Source organism: Ambystoma mexicanum, chromosome 6q (genome assembly GCF_040938575.1).
Source record: "Ambystoma mexicanum isolate Mex_15411 chromosome 6q, UKY_AmexF1_1, whole genome shotgun sequence".
Lineage (NCBI taxonomy): Eukaryota > Metazoa > Chordata > Amphibia > Caudata > Ambystomatidae > Ambystoma > Ambystoma mexicanum.
This window is the reverse complement of record NC_090937.1, coordinates 1,260,757,362-1,260,780,347: the sequence shown is the minus strand read 5'-3', so window position 1 is coordinate 1,260,780,347 and position 22,986 is coordinate 1,260,757,362. Positions and strand designations below refer to the sequence as shown.

General features: G+C 49.0%; 1 protein-coding gene across 2 annotated transcripts in view; it reads left to right on the top strand.

The window, feature by feature from the left end:
* Positions 1–22,986, top strand: part of ZCCHC4 (zinc finger CCHC-type containing 4) — a 939,775-nt gene that overhangs the window by 29,545 nt on the left and 887,244 nt on the right. The window lies entirely within an intron of this gene.

Here is a 22,986-nt window from a genome sequence, read left to right as displayed (position 1 = left end):
ACTACTAGGGACCTCCAACACCAATCTAAAAAAACTGCAACTAATGCAAAACAAAGCATTACGGGCAGCCCTAGGAATAAAGAAGTCTGACCATATCTCCAATATTAGGAGGGAGATCCACTGGTTACCCATCAAGGCCAGAATCGTATTCAAAACCTAGTGTGTGACCCACAAATGCATCGCCAAAAAAGCCCCCATCTACATGAACAACGCCATTATGAAAAAGGAATCCATTAGAGCGCTCAGATCCAACAATAAGGCGCTCCTCGTTGTTCCGCGGGCAGTAGTTTCCAAGTCTTGGGCCCCAAACCCTGGAACTCTCTCCCATTTAATATCAAAAACGAGGAATCCTTCTCTGCCTTCAAAAATCACTAAAAACCTGGATTTTTTTAAACCAATTCTAGTAAACCAACATAAAAGTCACTGTTAGTCATCCTCCTGACTCCTAGCAAACTGTCCAGGTCTAGATAGAAGCCCTCTTTAAGTTGAGCTGAGCCTCATCTTGTAAATAATCTCTATGCCTGTATTATTTTCCTCCTCTGTATGTAAAAAGTCTTTGCAACAATGTTTTATTCTGTAACAATGTCTATCTATATGTAGGCAAGTGAATACTGCAAATTATTGATAAGATGTCTGTAACCACGCCGTGATACCCCAGGGTCTGGGTGTGTAACAAATGTAAATAAACCAACTGATGGAAAAAGTCACCCTTCATTCTCCTTCCTGTTTCCGCCCATGCCTGCCTCCAGCAGAGGATATGTGCAACTACAGTCAAGACATTGGTGCGTCGCTACTCCCTTTGCCAGACGCTCTGTGAGTTATTTTTCTCTGAGACTTTCTCCCTGACTGACGTTCTCTCTCCCTCTCTGAGGATCTAGTGTTTGCCCGAAATACACATCTCTGCGTTTTCCGCACCCGATCATCTGCATCTTACACAAGGAGAAGTCTGTTCCGGTACATAGTATTTTCACCCCATTTAGAACTCGAAGCCCATTTTCCCAGTGCCCTTTCACACTTTCACTCACCTCTTAAAGCACAGAAACTCCAACCTCTACTTCTCCCTTCAGATCTAGAGTATCCTTCGTGCCATTCTGTCAAACTGAGCCCCTTACGTGTTTGTAGAGATCCCACCCATCTCTCTACACATGTCAGTCTCATGCATACCCTTCCTTTCCTTTCTACAGCACAACTCCTGTCCTCCACAACATTTCCAGATATCTTAAGGCTACTGCACTGCAAGTTTAAACTGAAGCTGACAACATAACAAGATCAGACTCCTGTGATAATTGGGGGTTTTTTCACCAGTGGATTTCCCTGGAACCCTTGTTCCGATCGTGTCTTGTGTCTATTGGAACAGGGGGAACAAGGATTCATGGGGGATTTCTCATAAACCTCAAGCTGTTGCATCGGATACAGGTTAGCGCCAGTTAGCATTATATCAAGTTCAGCTACCGTTACCTGACATTAATGATATAGGATGTAAACATTGACACGAAAGGGGGGTAGTACACATCCATGACGCAAACCACGATACACAGAGATCCACCCCGAGTGCATTCCCTTTTTGTCCAGCCTGACCTTCATTCTACCATCTTTATGCAGGAGTTCCAGCATCTGAACCAAGGCCTCAGGACAACCCCATAGCCTAAGCATCTCCCAAAGCCTATTTCGATCCAAACAATCAAACCCCTTGGAAATATCAAGAAAAGAGATTCATTGTACGCTTTGATTGAAACGCCTGATTCTTCAAAAGGTGTAACACCAGGCAATTCAGAGCTGTGCTTGTTCCTTGGGAAAGCCAGAGTGGTTAAAACCCAACTTGTTGGCATAGCTAGCCCATCTTTCAAGTGCAGGCAACAGAAAGCTGGAAAAGATCTTGGAGGAGGCATCCAAAAGGGAGGTAGGGCTAATCCGGGAAATTACTGCCCTTGTAGATAGATTACTACCACGATTGCCTCTCTCCAAATATCCGGGCACTGTTACGCTCACCTGGTCTCTGCAGGGACTTTGGGGCACGGTTGCAGCCCTCCCTGGAAGTACATTGCCTTTGTCAGACTTCTTCCCCTGCTTGTGTGCTGTGGACTGCGCTGATGGCTGGCACTACCCCTGCGGGGATATGAGAGATCGTGAAAAGGCTGCTAATTGACTGCTGTCTCTCTCGAACCCTTCTTCCCAGAATGTGGAGAGCATGCGCCGACCCATATAGTCTCACCTGGTGATTGATGATGGCGAGCTCTCCGTCCTGCTTCTCACAGCAGGGGCGCGTTGAATAGACCGGGTTCCTGGTCCATGTGAGTGGCAGCCCAGACCGGCTGTGGCTGAACCACTCCTAAAGGTAAGTGTCTTTTGGCTTTTGAAAGTATTGTAGTATTGATTCTTGATTATTGTCCGTATCCTTTTAAATAATGTCTTTCCTCCATTGTCTCCCAATAGGTGATATGCAGGGCCAACTGTGAAGAGAATGAAGTCCACGATGGTCCAACAGATGGTGAGTGTTGGTTTTAGGTCAAGCGCAAGGATTTGTCTAAGCGCGACCTTAAAAGTAATGTCTTAGCAGTTTCTAACCTTGTCTTTGTCTTTTCTCTTTGCAGGGACCGTCCGCCACCACGTTGGGATGGAGCGCTGCTATCCGGTGGTCTGGAGATGGAAGATGAATGCCTGAGACCTCGACGATGCATGCCGAAGGCAGCGGGTTGCAAGGTAAGTGCTGTGGCTGGTAACTGAAGACTAGGTCAAATGCACGCAGGCTGGTAGTTGGAATCAGGTAAAATGCGCTCTGGAGAGTAGCTGAAGACAGGTAATGTGCGCTGAGGCTGGTAGCTGAAAGCAGGTAAGATGCGCTTTAGGCGGCAGTGAGCGTTACGCTGCAATAGCAGAATAACGCAAAGCTGGGAGCCAGAGAAGGCTTATATAGTCTGCTCTGGCCACGCCCATAGCCATGACTCATCAGCCCCACCCTGCCACTCCTAAAACGATGCTTGCACGTGCATTCTGCCTCTCCCCAGCAGCCACGCCCGACCCAATGCACGTGGGGGGGCCCTGCAAGGGAAACCAAAGACCTGCACCAAATAAAATGTGCTAGTGCACCTTTATTTATGGGCATAGCGCCAAAGGCGCCCGGACTGAGTCCAGCTGGGCTCCCCAAGTCGTATTGTCCACAAGGGACAATAAAAGGTTGTGTTGCCCCTTGATCTCGTGCCCTGATGGTGCAGAGTCTGGGGTTCTGGGCCCAAGGCCATGACGGCACTCCCCCTCAAGGCCCCATTCACAGGTGTTCTTTCTCAAATCTTTTCTGTTTTTCTTTAGCTCTAGTCAGATGGTCAGTCGCATCTTTAAGAATCTGAGTGATAGTCTTATGTAAGGTTGTTACAGCCAGCATTTCCAATTCGTCTAGGGAATCAAAGGTGGACGTTTGAAGATGTTGACCATGCACCGTGTAGAATTGGGTCTGTCCGGTGCTAGTATGGATGGAATTGTTGTAGGCGAATTCGGTTAGCCAAAGTATGTCTTTCCAGGATTCCTCAGTTTGTTGCAACATACACCTCAGATATTGCTCCAAGGTCTGGTTGGTCTGTTCAGTTTGGCCATCGGTTTGAGGGTGGTGACTAGTGGATAACCGGAGATCAGTTTTGGCTATTTTGCAGCACCCCCCCCCCCCAAGAGTGCTGAGACGAACTGAGTTCCACAATCTGATATTAATACTGATGGGAATCCGTGTAGTTTGACAATCTGTTCCAAAAACACGGTGACGAGGGCAGAAGCAGTGGGAAGTCCTTTTAATGGAATAAAATGAGCCATTTTGGAGAACAAATCTACAATAACTAAGATGGTGTTATATCCATTGCAGGGAGGAAGATCTGTGATAAAATCAGTTGACAACGTATGCCACAGTGCTGGTGGTACCTTCAATGGACGTAGTAGTCCAGCTGGGTTCAGCTTCTGGGATTTTTGTCGTGCGCAGACACCACAGGTTGCGACCAATTGGGCAATGTCTGTTCTCCAAGTTGGCCACCAATATCCCTTTTGAATTATAGCTTGTCTTGCAAATTCCCGATGTCCTTCCATTAGTGAATAGTGATGGTTGGCTATTATTTGGTCTTGTAGCTTCTTGTCCTGAATGTATAACCTCCCTTGAAAATACGGCAGATCATTTTCACTGGTGTATTGGTACCCTCTGGATAGCCACTGCTGTCTTGTTGCTTGGTTCATTTGCGATTCCAGATTGGTTTTGAAATCATCCAAACAGGTGGTTGCAGTGATTTTGTTCTGGATCCGTTCTTCCGGAATTATGGCTACAGGCTCAGGTGCGGTAAAAGCTTCTTGGTCCTCACTCAAGCGCAACAGAGCGTCGGCTTTCCCATTGTGTACTCCGGGTCTGTAGGTGATGATAAAATTGTATTCCGCAAAGAAGAGAGCCCAACAAAGTTGACGAGGGGATTGGGCCTTGGCGGCCTTCAAGTATTGCAGATTGCGGTGATCCGTGATGACAGTGACTGTATGTCTTGCTCCCAGAAGATAGTGTCTCCATGTTTTTAAGGCTCCCTTAATCGCTAGTAGTTCTTTGTCCGTGATCGCATAGTTCAACTCCGGTGCAGAATGTTCGGATGGCCTATACACAGATTTTCGATGTTAGAACCAGGAGAGATGCGCCAAGCACAGATTAAACCGCCTTATGGCTTACTCTTTAGTCCGTTCCTAGCAGGCTCGTTTACGACAGTAAAGCCATCCACAAGGGGAGTATCAAGCAGAAGAAATTCTTGAATACATAGCAGATCGGCCTCATTCCAAAGTTTCTTAATACAGCGAAGATGGCTGAACCCACACGTATTCCACGATGCAATCCTCACTGAGGCAATTCAACGAGTACCCCTTTGCAATGGGTTATGTTGGTGTAATGAATTTATAATGTGAGACCAGTCGTACGTCACATGACGGTTTGCCATCCGTGAAGGATCGTCGTTGGTCGCATTTATGGAAGCCAATATTACATTTATTTTGAAGGTTTCAAGTGGATTGAGCTCAGAGCCATCATCTCCACCTTGATTAAGATTCTTTGAAGTATCTTGCGGCCAATCCTCAGACAAAGAGTACCTTATATTTAACAAACATTCTGTCTCAGCCATGACTAGGTTATAAATGAGCTTCGAATAAAAAACAGTTTTGACCGTGTCAGCACATCTTAAATCCAGATAAAACGTGAAAGAAAGTGTTTGAAGGCTGGTTATTTGACCAAATAATGCCAAAATGTATTGACGATTTAATGGGTAGAGCTCTTTGACCTTAAAAGTGTGACTCAGAGCCATACCTGGGAGCAAAGGCACTTGGGCATCATCAAGTGCCTCACCCCTCACCGGTAATCTAAAGAAATAACCCCCAGATGGACCCCTAGGGAATCTGGCTGGCCCTATAGGCAAACCTCCAAACCCAGTTCCCTGCACCAGGAACTTCCTCCTTTCTTCCATTGTCAGGAAACTCAGAGATCCCATAGGCGATGGCTGGGCAAACATCCCCACTGGCTCGAAGGGTTGGGCAGTGGGTTCCAGTTTCGTAGGAATAGGATTGATGGACACAAGGGGACCTGCCACTCCTTGACTAGTATCAACTACTACCTTGGGTTGTATCGAAGGACCGAACATCTCCGGTAACCAGGCCTGAAGGACCTCCTCATCGGATTCAATTGAATATTTGGAAAGAGAGGATATAGTCAATTGTTTGTCAGCCACTTCTGCCATCTTTGGTCTTAAGGTATGCCGTAATCCATGATTTTTTAAAATTTGCTACACGATCAACGGAGCAAGGCTGACCACAGGTCGTTGCCTGCCTCTGTGACTGAGCTTGGCCCTTCTTACAGGTACCCCCTACCTTAGAGAATGATACCTGTGCCCGGCTGGTCGGAAGCCCATCCTGATAAAACACTTAATCAGAAAATACTTCTGTCTGTGCCCTTAATGATCGTAAAAATGTAAGGGAACCTTTGTTATTTATGGGAGGTGCCAACATTTTTTTTATTTATTGTGCTTCGCTTTCTTCTTCCTTCTACGGCTGACTTCCATAGGCGCTACTGGGTCATCCACAGCAGTCACCCTGGAAAAGGGCGCCATCCCTCCAACGCCATCCTGTGGTCATTGTAAAGGGATAGTATCTGGGGCCAGCATAACACGAGGTTCAGTGTCCTTTTGTGGCGGGCTCTGCAAACTTGCCGTCTCTACCTCGTCTAAGCTGACAGGCTTGCTTATCTTTGCAGGATGAAAACTAAAATCGGCCGAAGAGGTATGTGTTAAGATGGATTTCTGAACTCTGTCCTGGTGGCGCAGAAGTTCAGAAGGCCAACCTAATTACTTGGAACAGGGTAACCTCTGGACGAGCCAGACCAAACAAGGTAGCGATCGCGGCGGTCACGACTAGGTCTCAAGAGGGGTGAGGGTGACTGAAAGCCCGCAATGAGCACACAAAGCAAGGACACTTACAAACTACTCCAAACAGGTGTTATATTAAAAATATATACACATTTATTCCAAGGCCTTTAAAACAATGACCGTAGCGAGAAATCACAATACAACTCTAGTAAACCAACACATACCATACCAATACAATATATATACAAATACAACAAGTCTCAAGCGTTAGATGCACGAAATGTGTAGTCCACCTAAAAGGGAAGGAAAACAGGCAGTGCGAAATAATGCTTAGACCCAGTCCGCCTTCAGAGGCACCTAACTAAAAGGAAGTCCGAGCCCTGCGAAGAGTGGAGCCTTGTGCTCAAAAGTACCTGCACACGCTGGTGCCAACGGGCAAAAGGGGAGTCTCTTCGAGGGAAATCAGGCAGTTCAGTTTAGTGCACAAATGAAGAAGAACAAGTTCCGCGACTGAAGCGCAGCCTCCACTGTGGGCAGAAGCAGGGCGCGAGTACGGAAAAGGGTGCTGTTTTGACACAGCGGGGAAAAGCTATGGGCTCCTGCAGGAGGGCGACCAGTTCCTAGCTATGCTACTCACCGGTCCCCGATGCAAGCAGACCCAGGCTTCTCCGCGTCAGTTTCAGTAGCTGGCAGGTTCAGAAGAGCAGGGAACGTCTCATCGTCATGTTGAGTCTGCAGCAGCAGAGTTGAGTAAAAGACGTCCCAAACTAAGAAACCCGCACAGTTTGTTACCACAGCAGGGCAACGGAGCGGCCGTGTGTATCTGAGCCAAATGTACACTACTCACTTCAGACCTGGGAACGCCAAGTGTACGAAGCGTGTGAGAGTGACAAGGACTCGAAATACTACACAACCTGGCGGCGGTTACAGAGCAAGACTCCTGTGTAGGCTGGTCAGTCTGCTGGATGGCCCAGAGACACTTCCGAAGGCTTACGAGCAGGAGATGGTGAAAATGCCGAGAATAGCTGTTCCCGCTATTCCAAGGGTCGAAGTACCAGTACAGGCCTTCTGGTTCGATCAAAGGTGAAAAGGGTTTCACAAGGCGACAGCAGTGCAGAGGAGCAGTCCTTCAGCGGGTCACCAGCGATTCCTCGGTTCAGCCTCTTGGTTGCAGGATACTTGGCTCCTGTATTCCTTTGTTCGTGAGAACTCAGGAGATCGACATGGTAGTGGTGTTTCCAGCCCCCTCTTATCCACGGTTCCCTTCGCGCCAAAACGGAGGGGACCCAATGGGAGATCCGCTCATCAACACTCACACCATTCGTGGACCAATCACGGACCATGGTGGTCCCAGGCATTCACCCCACCCTAGACTCTCTGGCACCCAGGATGTGTATTGGGACCAGACATCTCAGCCCACATCCTGGAGGCACACACAAGACATGTAGAAGCCTGCGAAAGCATCCGTGTTTCGCGGGAAAGTACATGCCCAAATAAGGAAGGCCCCGGGTCGGCTCGACCTGGGGAAGGTGAAGGGAGCAAGACGGTCAGCGGACAGGACAAAGGAGCCTCGTGGCCTGGCCATTTTGGGAGCCAGGCCACCATTTTGGGTTAAGCGCGAGAAACGCGCTTAGAACGCCAAAAGGAGCTCAAAACACAAGAAACGATCGCTGCCACCATTCCCGTCCGTGAACCACTTGCACCAATCAGTTACAATCCTAAACGAGTATCTAGGGCCTGTAGAAGGCTAGAGACCCAAGAGAGCTGTAACTTAGCTTACAGTGCCCTCTTGTGTCATGTTGCACGAAAGCCGCAACATGATAAACGAAACTACGGAAAACAGCGTTTCCCGGTACTGACTGTCTTAAGGGCATGTCAGTTTCCCCGTAAGAAAGGAGCGAAAGCCCAGAGGAGTGCGGCAGAAGGCTGCACTTCTCTGGCAAAGTCGAGAACAAGGTGTAAAACAACAGCAAAAAGTTTAGGGGTTGCCACATGGAAGGAAAATTACCCACAATTAAGAAATCTTTCCTAACACTCGCCCCTCCCAGACTATGGACAGGGGGAACTAATCCACCCCTGGATGAGTCTCTTGTTCAGGTCGTTTAAACATTCTGGACAACCCATCAGCATTGCTATGTTGGCCACCTGGCCTATGCTCAATAGTGAAGTCGAAGCCTTGTATACTTATGGACCACCTAAGCAACTTTGGATTCTCCCCCTTCATGTTCATTAGCCACTTTAAGGGCTTATGGTCAGTTTGCACAGTGAAGTGGGTCCCATAGAGGTAGGGCCTCAGCTTCCTTGGGGCCCACACAACAGAGAAACATTCTTTCTCTACCGTGGACCATCTGAGCTCTCTGTCCTTAAGCTGGCGACTAATAAAACCAATAGGGTGTTCCTTATCCTTCTCGTCTACTTGCGATAATACAGCTCCTATCCCAGTGTCAGAGGCGTCCGTCTGCACGAAAAAAGGTCTTTGATAATCAGGGGCCCTGAGGACAGGGGCCTGGCACAAGGAGTCTTTTAAGCCATTGAAGGCCTTCTCACACTCGTCGGTCCAAGTTACCTTCTTGGGTTTCTTCGGAGTTGTGAGGGCAGTCAGAGGGGCAGCTATGGTGCCATAGTCTGCCACAAAATTGCGGTAATACCCCGTGAGTCCTAAGAAGGCTCTCACTTGGGTTTGCGTAGTGGGGGTAGGCCAGTCTTGTACTGCTTGTACTTTACTGGGTAGAGGCTGTATCCTCCCTCCACCTACTTCATGTCCAAGGTAAACCACTGAGCCTTGTCCAATCTGGCATGTACTAGCCTTTATGGTCAAGTGTGCTTTCTGAAGAGCCTGGAGCACAATCCCGAGGAGTTTCACATGGTCTTCCCAGGTGGCACTGAAAACTGCTATATCGTCCGGTATGCAAGACAGAATTCGTCCAACCCATTCAAAACATTATTCACAAGCCTCTGGAAAGTGGCAGGTGCATTCTTCAACCCGAACGGCATTACCCGGAATTGGTAAAGGCCGTCTGGAGTAGAAAATGCTGTCTTCTCCTTGGCATGTTCTGCTAAAGCTATTTGCCAATAGCCAGCAGTGAGGTCAAACGTGCTGAGGTACTTGGAGGCACCCAAAGTATCCACCAGCTCATCTGTTCGAGGCAAGGGGTGTGCATCTGTCTTGGTGACAGCATTCAGAGCCCTGTAATCCACGCAGAACCTCAATTCAGAAGTGCCTGCCTTTGGAACCAAAACCACAGGGCTGGACCAAGGACTACTAGAGGGTTCAATCACCCCAAGGTCTAACATCTTGTTGACCTCGGTCTTAATATAAGACCGTACTTTGTCCGACTTCCTGTATCCCCTACTTTTGGTAGGTACACTGTCTCCTGTGTCTATGTTATGTTTGCACCAAGGTGTCAAACCAGGCGACTGTGAAAACAGGGGGGAAAACTGCCTAAGCAAACTTTTCACCTCAGCCTGCTGATCAGAAGTCAGGTGAGGGGCCACTCGGACACCCTCAAAGGAGCTATCTGAAGGACCGCTTTGGAACAGGTTGGGAGAGGTTCAGACTCCTCTTCCTCAACATCTGAAGCCAGTAGCAGTGCTGCCATTTCGACTCTTGGGACGAAAGCCTTCAGCCTATTCACGTGAAACACTTTTGGAGCCTGTCCAGGCCTTCCAAGGTCCACTAAATAGTTAACCTCACCCAGGGGCTCCACCACTGTGTAAGGGCCTGACCATTTGTCCTGTAAAGCTCGAGGCCTTATGGGATTCGTGATCAGGACTTGCTGACCAGGTGTAAAGTTGATGAGGGAAGCTTTCTGGTCGTACCAATGTTTCACCAGCGCTTGTCCTGCCTTCAATTTATCACTAGCCAAGCCCATCAGAAGTACCATCCGTTTTCTGAGCCCTAGCACATAATCAACTACGTTGGTAGTAACAGGGGGAGTGGGCATCTCTCATCCCTCTTTGACTATGGCTAAGGGTCCCCGTACAGGATGACCGAACAGAAGTTCGAAGGGGCTGAAGCCAACACCCTCCTGTGGTACCTCTCGGTAGGCAAACAGTAAGCATGGTAAAAGAAGATCCCATTTCCTTCTCTGAGGCTCCTCCAGAGCCCCAATTATGCTCTTTAACGTTCTGTTGAAACGTTCCACCAGACCATTGGTCTGGGGGTGGTATGCAGAAGAGAACTTGTAGGTGACCCCACATTCTTTCCACATAGCCTGCATATACTTCGACATAAAGTTGCTGCCACAATCCAACACAACTTCTTTAGGGAAGCCAACCCTAGTAAATATGCCAAGTAAAGCTTTTGCAACTGACTTGGCAGTTACAGTTTTCAATGGGATGGCCTCAGGATATCTGGTTGCATGGTCGACCAGCACCAGGATAAACCTATTGCCTGAGGATGTTTGCGGGTCAAGGGGACCAACGATGTCGATCCCTACCCTTTCAAATGGTACCCCCACAACTGGGAGCGGTACCAACGGAGCTTGGATTGTCGAGCCAACCTTACCAGATAACTGGCAGGAGGCACAACTCCTGCAGTGACTTTCTACTTGCACCCCCATCTTGGGCCAGTAGGAGTGCATGGATAACCTTTGCTTGGTCCTCTTAATACCAAGGTGACCAGCAAGGGGCACTTCATGCGCCAACTGCAGGAGCAAGGGCCTAACAGCAAGGGGAACCACCAACCTCCTATGGTCTCCTTCTGTAGACTCTGTGGGCTCACTATACAGGAGTCCACCTTCCCAATAAATCCTATGCGTCCCAGAAGGTTCACCCTCAAGCTGGGAGCAGGCCTGTCTCCTTAGGCCTTCCAGAGATGTGCACTCACGTTGGCCTTTACTGAATTCGTCCCTATCAGGACCTCCTTCAACTAACAAGTCTTTTAGTTCAGGATGGTCGTTGGGGTCAAATACTTCAGGCATCGCCACCTCCTCGTCAGGCCCGGGCGATTGACCAACTTCCTCCACCGCAGCGGTAGGCGAGCTCGGGGGAATATTCTCTTTCCCTCGTCTTGACTTGTTGACTCCTTTCGCCTTGGGTTTCCCCTTCGGCTGGGGCGGCGTATTGGTCTTGGCCAATGCTGCCCGTGCTTGAGACCGTGTGTAGGGTCTTTCGGCAGTGTCTCCTACGAGCCCTAAAGCTCTGGGATCAGTACCTAACAAGACCTTTCCCGGGACGTTTCTCTGAATGCTCACTGGAATCCTGACTGCTGTACCATTTAAAGTAAGATTTACAGGTATTACTGGGAACATACGGAGTGGGCCGTCAGCCAACTTAGTGGGCATCAGAGTAGCTCTGGCAACTTCCTCTGAGTCTACCAAGGTAGAATCCACTACAGTTCGACTGCACCCACTATCCCTAAGAGCTGGAGTATCTACTCCATTGATCAGCACACTGTCTTTAAAGTAGTGCTTGGTATTATCTGGAATCCTAGCATAAGCCTCTGCGACTTTAGTCTCCCAGGAACCCAGGGAAACTAAAACTACCTCAGCTTCTATCCCGCTGGGAAATGAGTCTGTGGAGAAGGATGCTCCTGTAATCTCTTCTTCCTCGTAGGAGGAGAAGGCCAGATTAGCGGAGTGGACCCCCAAAGGTCGAACCTTACACCGGGGATCCCCCTTCATGTGGTCAGTTGCTCCACAAGCAAAACAAGATCCATTGGGTCTGTTTACATAGGGAGGTTTATTGTAACCAGAGTTCTGTTTCGGAGGCTGACCTCCACTACCCTGTGAGTTCTCTTGTGTCTTACCCTTATTTTTCTTTTTGTGGCCCTTATGAGAAGAAGATTTATCAGATTCTCCACCCTCCTTATCTTTGGACTTTTTCCTTTCCTCCTGCTTACCAGGATGAGTGTTGTCCTTATGGGACACTCGATGTGACACCCATGAGTCTGCTGCAATGGCCAGCTTCTTAGGATCTATCTCCTTCGAATCGGCCAAATGCTGCTTAAGCTCCGTGGAAGAAAATGCAAAAATGTGTTCCAGCATGACAAGATTTATCATGCCTTCGAAGGTAGAAACCTTATAACCTTCGACCCAGCCAGTTAAGTTTTTCAAGGATTCAGTGACATAAGATACCCAAGTACCACCTTCCTTTTTCTTATACTCTCTGAATCGTTTCAAATATTGGGTCGGAGTCTTCCCAAACTTTAAAATGAGAGTTTGCTTTAACATTGCGAAATCAGCTCGCTCAGCCTTCGACATTTCCATAATGGCACTACAGCCAGAATGTGGCAGTCTGCTGAGTAACCAGGCAATCTTATCAGCATTGTCAACTTGTTGAACTTCGCATGCATACTCAAACGCATTCAGCCAGTCCATAATGTCATTCCTTTCCTCATACACACTGAGCAGATCTTTCGGAAACCGTGGATGAGAGGAGGCCCCAGACCCATGTCCAGGACCCTTGGACCCATTTGCAACCTGAAGCATGGCCAGTTCCAACTGGTGATCCCTGTCTTTCTGTTTTTCTGCCTGTTCGATTTTTAGTTTGGCTATGCTCAATTCAAGCTCCTTCTGCCTAAACTGCAGCTCTTGCTTCTTGAATTCAAGCATAGCCTCCCCATCAGCACTGGCAGAGGAAACATTAGACATCTCATCCTCCCTGTCCTCGTGGTCGCGGTGGATCAGTGCAGCGGCAGAACCGTCGGTTCTACCAGTGAGAGCAGCCCCACCTCCTTCCGCACTGTCCTCAGAAGTTATAGCGTCAAGCTGCGCTTCTTGCCACGCCACGATTCTTTGGACCATATCCAATTTCGTGCCTTGAGAGGAAACACCTCTCTCCGCACACATCTTTTTCAATGTTTCTGATTTGGAAGCATTTAAAGTTAACAAGGTATTTGTTTCCATACTGTTAGAAAGGACTATGGCCTTTTTAAAGTTATACTATAACAATTCACTACGTGTCCTGTTAGGAATAACTTGAAATGCCTTAGTTCGTGCGCAACACTGGATACCTTCAGTCGTATCCCACCGCTGTACACCAATTTGTTAAGACGGATTTCTGAACTCTGTCCTGGTGGCGCAGAAGTTCAGAAGGCCAACCTAATTACTTGGAACAGGGTAACCTCTGGACGAACCAGACCAAACAAGGTAGCGATCGCGGCGGTCACGACTAGGTCTCAAGAGGGGTGAGGGTGACTGAAAGCCCGCAATGAGCACACAAAGCAAGGACACTTACAAACTACTCCAAACAGGTGTTATATTAAAAATATATACACATTTATTCCAAGGCCTTTAAAACAATGACCGTAGCGAGAAATCACAATACAACTCTAGTAAACCAACACATACCATACCAATACAATATATATACAAATACAACAAGTCTCAAGCGTTAGATGCACGAAATGTGTAGTCCACCTAAAAGGGAAGGAAAACAGGCAGTGCGAAATAATGCTTAGACCCAGTCCGCCTTCAGAGGCACCTAACTAAAAGGAAGTCCGAGCCCTGCGAAGAGTGGAGCCTTGTGCTCAAAAGTACCTGCACACGCTGGTGCCAACGGGCAAAAGGGGAGTCTCTTCGAGGGAAATCAGGCAGTTCAGTTTAGTGCACAAATGAAGAAGAACAAGTTCCGCAATTCAAGCGCAGCCTCCACTGTGGGCAGAAGCAGAGCGCGAGTACGGAAAAGGGTGCTGTTTTGACACAGCGGGGAAAAGCTATGGGCTCCTGCAGGAGGGCGACCAGTTCCTAGCTATGCTACTCACCGGTCCCCGATGCAAGCACACCCAGGCTTCTCGACGTCAGTTTCAGTAGCTGGCAGGTTCAGAAGAGCAGGGAACGTCTCGTCGTCGTGTTGAGTCTGCAGCAGCAGAGTTGAGTAAAAGACGTCCCAAACGAAGAAACCCCCACAGTTTGTTACCACAGCAGGGCAACGGAGCGGCCGTGTGTATCTGAGCCAAATGTACACTACTCACTTCAGACCTGGGAACGCCAAGTGTACGAAGCGTGTGAGAGTGACAAGGACTCGAAATACTACACAACCTGGTGGCGGTTACAGAGCAAGACTCCTGTGTAGGCTGGTCAGTCTGCTGGATGGCCCAGAGACACTTCTGAAGGCTTACAAGCAGGAGATGGTGAAGATGCCGAGAATAGCTGTTCCCGCTATTCCAAGGGTCGAAGTACCAGTACAGGCCTTCTGGTTCGATCAAAGGTGAAAAGGGTTTCACAAGGCGACAGCAGTGCAGAGGAGCAGTCCTTCAGCGGGTCACCAGCGATTCCTCGGTTCAGCCTCTTGGTTGCAGGATACTTGGCTCCTGTATTCCTTCGTTCGTGAGAACTCAGGAGATCGACATGGTAGTGGTGTTTCCAGCCCCCTCTTATCCACGGTTCCCTTCGCGCCAAAACGGAAGGGACCCAATGGGAGATCCGCTCATCAACACTCACACCATTCGTGGACCAATCACGGACCACGGTGGTCCCAGGCATTCACCCCTCCCTAGACTCTCTGGCACCCAGGATGTGTATTGGGATCAGACATCCCAGCCCACATCCTGGAGGCACACACAAGACATGTAGAAGCCCGCGAAAGCATCCGTGTTTCGCGGGAAAGTACATGCCCAAATAAGGAAGGCCCCGGGTCGGCTCGACCTGGGGAAGGTGAAGGGAGCAAGACGGTCAGCGGACAGGACAAAGGAGCCTCATGGTCTGGCCATTTTGGGAGCCAGGCCACCATTTTGGGTTAAACGCGAGAAACGCGCTTAGAACGCCAAAAAGAGCTCAAAACACAAGAAACGATCGCTGCCACCATTCCCGTCCGTGAACCACTTGCACCGATCAGTTACAATCCTAAACGAGTATCTAGGGCCTGTAGAAGGCTAGAGACCCAAGAGAGCTGTAACTTAGCTTACAGTGCCCTCTTGTGTCATGTTGCACGAAAGCCGCAACATGATAAAAGAAACTACGTAAAACAGCGTTTCCCGGTACTGTCTGTCTTAAGTCAGTTATGTCAGTTTCCCCGTAAGAAAGGAGCGAAAGCCCAGAGGAGTGCAGCAGAAGGCTGCACTTCTCTGGCAAAGTCAAGAACAAGGTGTAAAACAACAGCAAAAAGTTTAGGGGTTGCCACATGGAAGGAAAATTACCTACAATTACGAAATCTTTCCTAACAGTATGGGCGGCAACAAACACTGAATTGACAGTAGTTGGAGCACCCCCAAGCAACAAGTTTTTACAAATTGCCCGCGGGGCGTTCAGTGCCAGAATGAAACCTTCAAGCAATTCTTTTAAGGAGGATCGTACTTCTCTCACTTCATACATGTTCACATCATGCCCCCGGTCCGTAGCGTCTAATATTCTTGACAGAACCGTAAAATAGAAAGCATCAACCATAGGCTCTTCCTGAGCCTGATAATCATGACCTGTAGTTTTGCGCGCTTTAGGATCATGTACCGGCCTCTCATCAAAAGATGTTGCTGAACAATGTATTTAAATACAACATAGTCATGGGGTTAACCTATTCTGTCTCTACCCATTCTTATGTATCACAATATAGACAGAACCACTTAATTAAAAAGTTATTCCTACTGTTGAAGTCCCTACATCTAAATAATTGTCCCTACAAAGAGATACTTGCTGTCCCTCACTGTGTTCTTGTATCCCCAGAGTGCGCTGCTGTGACGCCTATCTAGTGTGAGAGATAGACAAGAAGCTCACCCTATCCTCTCTCACTACTTTTACTAAGTGCTAAAAATATGTGCACACTGTTTGGGAGTCGATTATTTTCTTTATTAGTATTGCTTCCAATATGTGTGTCTTATTTTTCTCAAAATACTTGATTAAGCCTAATCAAGTAATTTAAAACACAACTCTGTTTTCTTTGGTTGTCTTATGTTTCTAAAAAGTGATATATCTTAACCGAGCTCACAAGAAATGTTGTGTGTCTTCGGGCTCAGGTCATCGCATCTAAACCTTCATCTTGTCGACCGGTTTCAGCGGGTTTGGGAACGTTGCCGCTTTCTTCAAGACATATATAATGACATTAATTCATCATACTCCATTTTACGCTCACCTGGACTCTGCGGAGGCGTTGGGGCACAGTTGCAGCCCTCCCTGAACTTGAACCACCGCCTTCAGGCCTCTTCCCCAGTAGAAAATCTGTGAGCGGTGGTACGTGGTTTTACTGCTCCTGCGTGGAGATAAGAGTGTGTGAGTGCACTAATCTGTGATTGTTGTACCTCTCGAACCCTTCACCCCAAAGTACGGTTTCTGTGAGCATACGCCAGCCCATAAAGCTCAACTGTGAATTATGGAAGAGAAGCTCTCCGTCCTGCTACTTCTGGCAGGGGCGCGTTGAATGGGATCTAGTTCCTTCACTGATCCCTGGTAAGGATTAGTCCAGTCCAGCTGCGACTAAGCTTCTCCTTATGATTGGTAAGTCTTTCTTGAGCTCTTGTGATGCTGTTTGTTCTCTTTAATGTCTGTATATGTTGCTCCTATTTATGCCTGCTATAATGTCTCTCTTCTGTTTTCTTCCCTTAGATAGAAATGCGGCCTCAATGCAGCTGTGAGACGCGAGACGCGGCCGGATGGAAGATGGATGCAACCGCAATGCTCGACAGCAGGTAAGTGATAGTTTAAGGGAAAGCGCGAAGTATGGCGTAGCACAACCTTAAACGGACTGTTTTTTCAATGTCTAACCTTGTCTTCTGTTTTTCCTTGCAGCCGCCGCTGTCGACGATGGAGCGTGTCGTGCTGCGGTGTCAAGATGAAGATTTCGTCATTCCGGAAAGTGTAAAGATGAACACTTGGTTCGCCGAAGAGATGTACAGGTACGAACAGCTTCCCCCAGTTGGTAAGTATGCTGGCAGGAAGCAGGATGTCCAGGAAGCAGGATCTTCAAAGGTAAGTCTGACCTCAGGCGACGGTGAGCGTTACGCTGCTTGCAAGTGCAGAATAACCTGAAGCATCTGTATTGAGGATCGGGGCAGCTTATATAGCTGAGATCGTGGGCACGCCCAATAGGGCCGGCTTACCAGCCACACCCTGCCCCTCCTAGAGAGTGAGCATGTGCGAAGGCAATCCATTAGCAGCCACACCCAAGAATACACTTGGGTCTGCTTAATGGATGTAATGTTCAAGGTTAATGCATCCTGCCTAATGGATGGGATGTTCAAGGTTAATGCATCTGAAGTGCTATGTCCATAACAAAAGTCTCTTGGTGTTAAATGGATGTTCTTGTTTACTTTTGTTCATGAGCCTGCCAGGACAGTGTCCATCCAGGTCTCCTGTGCATGCAACCCCTGCATGGCCATGACACTCCATGAGGCTTAAACATTTTGAAAACAATAAGACACACATATTGGAAGCAATACTAATGAAGAAAAGAATCGACTCCCAAACAGTGTGCACAAATTTTACATACACACACATTGTGTGTGGACCACTTGAACAGTCATCGCCTGTACGCACCCTCTCCCCATTACTCCATGTGTCATTTTCCCCCTGGTCCTCCTCGCGCGTATTGATCCCCATCCCCCTTCTTCCCTCCTCTAACCTCTCGCAGTTGCTCCCCCCCCCCCTGTCCACTTTGGGTCCCTCCCCTGCACCGTCCACCGACTTCTGGTGCCCCCCCCTTCCCTGTCCCCCGTGTCCATCGCCTTCCAAACTCTGGGATGTCTCCCCTCCCCCCGCTCCGTTCCCCATCCCCTTTTTCTCCGCCCAGGCGCTGCCACCCTCACTGTAATCAAGATGGAACTTCCTTCGGCACTCCTACCGCCCATTTCCATGCCTACGTAGCCCACCACTCCTTCACATCAGATCATACATAATTGCTACTCGTGGCCCGCTGCTATCCATCGTTCCGTGGTTCCTCCTCTACTCCCCCCCCCGCCTTTGGAGGAGGGCCCCAGAGGGCTGCCCTACGCCTGCGTCGTTCTCCCACTGCCGCCCATTCCCAGGTGCGAGGTCTTGGACAGTTCTCTTCCTGAGGGGAGCGATCTTCTTGGAGACCCTCAGGTGCATCGACTTGTAGGAGATCGGCTCCCTCCTGAAGGGATGTGATGCGCTTTTGGGCATCCTCCCACTCAAATGCCAGTTCAAAGGGAAAGGTCCATCTGTTGCAGATTCCTTTGCTGACTAGTTACCTCACCACCAGACTCATTTGCCTCTTCTTGAGTAGGGTGCTGCTCACCAGGTCCTGAAAAGGGGTTTTTGGGGTGCCCTGGTAATGCATTGGTTCCTCAGTCCTGGCTGCTCGCAGGACCACTTCCTTCTGTGCGTAGCATGAGAAAGCTGCTAAGACATCCCTTGGCCTGCCACTGGCACCCCTTGCTGGTCTACCAGCTCTATGGATTCTGTCCAGCTCAATTTCTTCCGGGGCCATGTCCCCCAAGAGGTCCACGAAGATCATCTAGACCGCCCCCTTCCGATCCTTGTCCGCGACCATCTCAGGCAGATTTTTGATTCATATGTTGATCTGCCGTGATCGATTTTTCATGCCTTGCATCTGCACTTCGAAGTTTTGTGTGGCCACATTGAGTCGCTCTATGGCTTCCCCATGAACTGTTGTCTTTGTCCACTTCCTCTTGTCCCCTTTTTAGGATGTCCGTCCTTTTCCGCAGATGACCGACCTCATGTCTAACATTCATTAACGCTGAGTTAAGGCCCGATCGCATTAGTTGGAATTGTTCCTGCTACGTGTTGGTCAGTGAAGGGACAGCATGTCGTTGAAAGAGGCTCTTTGTCCTTTGCACCCACAGGCTCTCTTTAGTCCAATATACTGCGAAGCGTCTTGTTTGGATCCCTCGCTTCAGGTGGGACCAATAAGGTGGAGATGTTACCTAGTGCATCGTAGGGGGCCGAGGCCTGTCTCGAGGCCCTTGCTTTGGCTTTTGATATTTACAATACTCCCCTGGGCACCCTGCGTCTGGTGGTCTGCGATTCCTGGGGGTCCTTCGAGTTCTCTGCGTGTTGTTGCTGGCCCTTCTTCCCTGGATGGGTAGGATGGGTAGGCTGTCTCCTCCACCTTTTTGTCTCATTGGAACCACTGCTACCAGGTCACCCTGTGGGGGCCTACCGGTGGGTCGACCTCACCCGCAGCACTGTACTTGCTGGGCTATTCAAGTTGCTCCTGGGCCCCGCCGAGTTCTACTTTTCCCTTAGAGGTTCAATGACCTATTCTTGCCTGGGTGGGGGCCTCCTCACCCCTAGCTTCTCCTGGTGACACACCACGGCCCTCCTGAGTCTGCGAGGGCTGGCATTAGGAAGCCTGCTATGTGCTGTGGTCCCAGTGTCCAGCAGGCCTGCTCAGCGTATCTCTTCACCCCTGGGGGAACCAGGATGACCACTTTTCCCGGGTTGGGCTTCCCACGTCTCCCATCTGAGGTGATGCACCTTGCATGGGGGAGATTTGACAGTGTTTACAGAGCAAGGTCCGCACTCCTACCCTGGGGTCCTTCCAGCCCTCTTTGCCTGGAGTGAGCTCCTGCTACAGTCAGAGTCAGGGATCTTTATTCCTTGAGGGGCTTGCAGTGCTCCAGCCCCCACCTCCGTGTGCCGCTCCCCTGCAGAATTTCCAGCAGATGTCTGTGGCAGCTCCCTGTAATCTTCCAGTCCGGGTGGCCTCTTCGGGCGCCTTGCCTGCTCCTCCTTGGCTCCGTTGCCCTGCCACAGCCTGCCTTCTAGCCCCACCTGGGACTTTCTTATCTGCAGCAGATTGCGCACTGCATGCCGGTACCTCACTCCTCTTCTTGGTTGTGCCGGGCCCGGTCCCGCTCATCCTCCTTTCTCTTCTTCTTCTTCTCAATTATCGGAGGCGGTGCCGGGCCGCAGTTCAGCGGGGCTACGCCACCCTTCGTCTGTCTCTGGCAGGAATGGTCATGCGCGCTTCTTCCTACTGGGGGCCATGCATTCTCCACTGCCTGGCCCCGCTCTTCCTCACTGCACTGCTCTAGGGCCTTAGTGCCAGCCTGCCTCTCAGCGGGGTCACGCAGCCTTTTGGAGGTCCTCTGCAGGATTCCATTTGCCCGCCCTTATGTATGGGGGTGTTGGGCAGCCCTCCGATTCCCGCTGCAAACTGACCTATTCCAGCACCTCCTGTGGTTGTGGGGGATGCTTTCAGAACACTACGGGCTGTGGAGCGGCTGCTAATATGGCTATCTAGTGTCAGCGGCCATCTTGATCCTTGACTATCTGCTTCTAATGCAAAATTGTTCACATTCATTTGCGTAAAGTTCACCATGGACCTACTTATAGTAATGGCGCACAATGGTGAAAAAGCATATTGCACAAGGATTGGCATCTTCTTTTCGGTGCTTTAGAGTTGCTTGGCATTAATGCTGAATTCATCTCCAAGATTACAATTATGTAGTTGTTCCCCCAAGTCATGTCTATTAATTAATTATGAAAGGTTGTGTTAGGGAGAATTCTCTGTTTAGGCTGAATTTCCTAACCTAGTGAGTCCCCCAGCAGCTTTGCTGGATTTCTGGAGTTTGTTTTTCTCCTGCCAAGAGTGAGTCTCTTTTCTTCACACTCTTGGACATGATTTGCGGTGTTCCTTTGACTGTTAATGTGTTTTATGGGCTATGAGGTCTTTTACCCCATAGGGTCTCATGTGTTTTTACTATGTGTGTTATACAGCACCCTCCGTGCAGTGACAAAGGGGTGTCATAGTGACACACCACCATAGACTCCATACCCTGGGACTGACTAATGTCTCCCAGGGCATGTAAAGTCACCATTGGCTTTACTAGTCCCAAATTATGAACAGAAACCATTACAAACCATCATATTGTGGACGTACTGGTCGGGGCAATTCGATTGCCCCGGGGTCTATTAGGTGGGGGGTTCACTTCTCCGTCCCCCCTGATTGAGTTTTGGCTGGTGGCAGTGGATACTACTTTTTATATTCGACCGCAAATATATCTCTATGGGATTTTCCCATGGATCGAGGCTACCAACTTTAATTATTTAATTCTCATAGCCTCGAACATACCGGCGGTTTATTTAGGACTCGATTCTAAAATGGCGTTTGTGTTCTCTTCTGTAACTCCAACCCAAGTCGAGCCCTTTGTTCCACCTTTTGGCGGGCTTCTCCACAGAAGCCTCCAAAAGTGGTGCCACTCTGTCTGGGTACCACAGGGGTTGTGGGGAGGGGGTTTAGGCACCCTGGACTGAGTTACCTTGGTAACTCAAGTCGCACTCTTGTGTGATTGGCCCGGCTCACCACTTAGCATGTTTGATTGACAGCTAGGCTGAGTGAATGGGGGTGTGCTGCATAAAAGCAGGGCTTTTGGGACTGGAACTTCAGAAGTCGCCACAGGACCTGAGAATCCGACGAGGGAGAAGCTGAGCCGACCTGCTACGACGACACCACCGGTGGAGCCCTGCGGAACCGACTCACCACTTCCCGACGACAGAGAAGACCTCCCGTCTGGAGAGTCTTCTTCCCCTGACTGGTGTGCACAACCAGTTTACCTTCTTTTCCTCGCATCCCAGGATGTCTTGTGGTCGAATTGCCCTTGCCAAGCACCCCGGCAACCAGATAGCCACTTACTACTGGACCGCGAATAAAAGGACCGCTCCTTTTAACTGAGAACTCCGCGGCTGGTTTCTTCCCTGGCAGTGCAACAGACTCCTGTTTTCCTCCCCGACGAGATCCTCTCTTCCCTCGGACGAAGCACCAACTTGCATCCGCTGCCAGGGACAATTGCCCCCGCTGGAGTATTCTCACCACTTTAAGGTAACGTGTCTGCCAGGCCTCCCTTTCTAAAGATTGCTACAAGGTAATAATAATCCCTTAACCTTCTGGACTGGGCTGGCCGCCTTGACCATCTAACTGGTCCCTTTCTTTTGGTCCAACTCTTTCTGAACCTTTTCGAGACTTTTGTGCACTTTTCAACCGTGTGACCTTGGACACATTTCGTTCTGATCATCTTAAAGTGGGTCTGGCTTTCTGAACTCTAACTTCACGGTTTGATTCTGCCTTCCTCTCTTGCTGTGTTCTTTTGAAAGTGTTGGGATCTGTTTCAATTTATGCACTGCCTTTCTCTCCCTTTTAAACCGAATTATTAGAGTGCCATCTGCGTTAAGCGCTCACCGCTGTCTGAAAATAAGTGGGGCTTTACTTAAGACTTGTCTAATATTCTTTTAAGGGAGTGTATATCTTTTAGTGACCGTGTTTTTGAACTGCTTAATATTAGTGCCTGTGTGTTTTATTAGATGTGGTTTTAAATAAATAATTATATCTCTTTTACACCAAGCTCTGGTCAGTGTTTGCTTGTTCTACTGTGTTCTTTTGACCTATTGTGAATACTCTGTATACTGCCTAACTCTTCTTGAGGGAAGTCTGACTGCTCAGCCATAGCTACCAAGTGAATCTGTGTGGTACAGACTGCTACCAAGTGGGTTTACTGCCAAACACCTGTAGTCTTAAATCTTTTGCAGTGGTCCCAGAGGGAACTGCACAGGTTTCTGCCTAACAGGTTGGATGGGATCAAAAGCAGGTGGTGGGCGCGTTTGGGTCAGTAATCAGGATATAACCCGATTTAGTGTTAGATACAGCTGCAGATTCCGGCACTGCTTAGGCTAACCCCTGCCTAATGTTAATTTAAGTGAGTAGAGAGACGTGCCGGTATCGATTACGCTTGTTCTGAATTATAGATCTAGATTGGTAATATTAACGGAAACCAGCCTCA